General features: G+C 42.4%; 1 pseudogene; it reads left to right on the forward strand.

The window, feature by feature from the left end:
• The first annotated feature begins 1,050 nt into the window (after nucleotides 1-1,050).
• LOC123847457 (large ribosomal subunit protein uL11-like) lies at nucleotides 1,051-1,710 on the forward strand (annotated as a pseudogene).
• The last annotated feature ends 1,312 nt before the right edge of the window (nucleotides 1,711-3,022 follow it).

The following is a 3,022-nucleotide window of genomic DNA, read 5'->3' on the forward strand; positions in this document are numbered from 1 at the left end:
CCCCTTCCATTTTATAATGGCTCTGAAGGATCATTTATTTAGAGTCCCCTGTTGCTCTGACCCAGCTTTAAGTGTCTCTGTAGTACAAGCATCTGGAGTTACAAAATCCTGAAGTCATCATTCAGTTAGTGCTTACTGAGTACCTACTACATGCTCAACTCAGCGCCCAGTGCTTTGGGAAAGGAATGGAAAGTCAAGTCTCTGCCCTCACAGAACTTCCCAGTTAGAGAGATAAGGCGTGTTCCTCCAGAACAGTGGCACAACAGGGCGAAACAGGAGAGAAGTGCTCTACTCTGGGCTCCGCTTGAGCCTGAGTTTTGATGACATTGATTACGTCCATGGGGAGGGCCCCAAGAGGTCGTTCTGTCCAGCTTCTCACACTGAAGCACTCATCATAAATGCCTATTTGTTGAGCGGCCGTTGCCGGTTGTTACCTGATAACTGCTAGTGACACTTTTAAAGTGGGAAATTATTGAGCTCTTTGTGTGTAAAAGGTTTCTGAACAACCTATTAGTCTACCTCAGAAGCTCATAAAAATGCCATTTTGAGTCACACTGAGTCAACCATAGGCTACCTTGACTCACGGGGACAAAAATGAGTTTACGTTGAACAAAGAGGTTAGATCCGCCCATCTCCACTACCATTTTCGTTTCTCTAAAACTTAATGTGGACTTGTCACTCATGGGTCAAAAATCAATATTTTTTAACATAAATTTCAGCATAGGTGACTATCCAATGTAAAAGGAAGTAAGGAACCAACCCCGGGTTCGAAATCCGGCCCTGCCATTCTCTAGCTCTGTGACCTTGCACCAGAGGTTACTCGTCTGCAAAATGGGACTATGGCGATCTCCCCGTGGAGGGAAAGCGCCAGGCATAGAACACTGCTAAGTAACTGCTCTTTATGTGAGAGCTTCTCTCTATGTTTGTGGCCTTATTGGGACCCTTAAATGTTAGTGTTCTAAGATTTCATTCATTCATTTTCGACTTTTGGCTGGGAGGACGCCTAGGTGCAACTCTCCTCAGTCGTTCCGAATCCGGGTTCATCCGACACCCGCAGCCTCCGCCATGCCGCCTAAGTTCAACCCCAAGGAGATCAAAGTCGCATACGTGAGGTGCACCGATGGGAAAGTCGGTGCCACCTCCGCCCTGGCCCTGAAGATGGGCCTCCTGGGTCTGTCTCCGGGAAAGGTTGGTGATGTCATCGGTGGTGATGACAAGGCAACGGGTAATGGGAAGGGTCTGAGGATGACAATGAAACTGACCATTCAGAACAGACAGGCCCAGATTGAAGTGGTACCTTCCACCTGGACTCTGATTATCAAAGCCTTCAAGGAACCGCCAAGAGACAGAAAGAAGCAGAAAAACATTAAGCACAGTGGAAACATCACTTATGATGAGATTGTCAATATTGCCGACAGATGAGACACCAATTCTTTTTATTAATTTTATTAATTTTTATTTTTTTACTTATTTATTTTTAAGTAGGCTCCATGCCCAAAGTGGGGCTTCAACTCACAGACCCAAGATCAAGAGTCGCATGCTTTACCAACTGAGCCAGCCAGCGCCCCAATGCTATACAGAGAACTCTCTGGAATCACTGAAGAGATCCTGGGGACTGCGCAGTCTGGGGGCTGCGATGTTGATGGCCACCACCCTCATGACATCATAGATGATGTCAACGGTGGTGCATTGGAATGCCCAGCTAGTTAAGAACTACAAAGAAAGATATTTCGGTAAAGGATCATAAAGGTTTAAAAGGTAGAGACAGTACTGAGATTAATGATGGCTTCATGAAGGATAGAAAAAAGTAGAGCAGAATCTTAGCAAATATTCTGGCTTTGGGCAGGCTTCAAAGAGAGGGGAAGACAAGGCAGAGGTAGGAGCCTGTGTGAGCAAAGCTAAGGAGGCAGAAATGAATGTAGCAACAACCTGACTCTGACAAAGAGGAAGGCAAAGGAATAAACATTTTCAGAGTAACTGCTCTGTGCCAAGAAATTCTGTGGGCTCATTTTAGGCAAATGATTGCATTTAATTTTTCTAACAAACCTATTAACTAGATTTGTTTATTGGTTCCTCAGTTATTAATTGAGTGGCTACAGTTTTTTTGGAAGAAGCTGGAAGCTCAGAAATTTGTTACAGACCATGCAGTCAACAGGGAGTAGAGCTAGAATTCACACCCAGAGCTCCTGCCACAAGCTTGTGTTTTTCCAGCTATTAGGTTGCTACCTCCATAGGGGAGCAGCATATAATAATTACAGTGAGGACAGATTACAGAGGACAGGAAAGCTGGGTAGATGAGTTTAAAATTGTTGCTATGTTGATTATTCTATTGCCCTGTTAATTAAATTATAACTACATTAGCCAGCCATATATATCATTTATCAATGATTAAATAAATGGTAAGATATAATTTTTGTTAATCAGATTAAAGGAGACATGGCAACTCAATGCAATAACCAATCCTATACTAGCAGAAAAAGAAGAAATGAAATGTGTTATTAAAGACATTATTGGGGGGTACCTGGGTGGCTCAGTCAGGTAAGCATCTGCCTTCAGCTCAGGTCATGATCTCAGGGTCCCAGGATTGAGCCCCACACCGGGCTCCCTGCTCAGCGGAGAGACTGCTTCTCCCTCTCCTGCTTACCCTGCTTGTGCTCTCTCTCTCAAATAAATAAATAAAATCTTAAAAAAAAAAAGACATTATTGGGTTGACAGACAGAATTGAAATTAGGATGGTAAATTAGGTAAAATTATTCTATCAACGTTAACTCTGCTGAACCTGATAACTGTATTATGGTAGGATAAGAGGAAATGCACATTGAAATATTGAAGGGTAAGGTCTGGGATGTATGCCACTCACTCTCAAATGGTTCAGAAAAAAAAAAAAAAAATATATATATATATGGAGAAAGAGAGAGAGAATGAGAGAGCCAATAAGGTAAAATGTTAACTATAGGTAAATCCATATAAAATAAAATATACTCAGGTTTTCTTTGTACTATTTTTTTTGTACTGTTTCTTT

The sequence above is a fragment of the Mirounga angustirostris genome, unplaced genomic scaffold (genome assembly GCF_029215605.1).
Source record: "Mirounga angustirostris isolate CCGP_5_RB_7025 unplaced genomic scaffold, mMirAng1.0.hap1 SCAF_2, whole genome shotgun sequence".
Classification (NCBI taxonomy): domain Eukaryota; kingdom Metazoa; phylum Chordata; class Mammalia; order Carnivora; family Phocidae; genus Mirounga; species Mirounga angustirostris.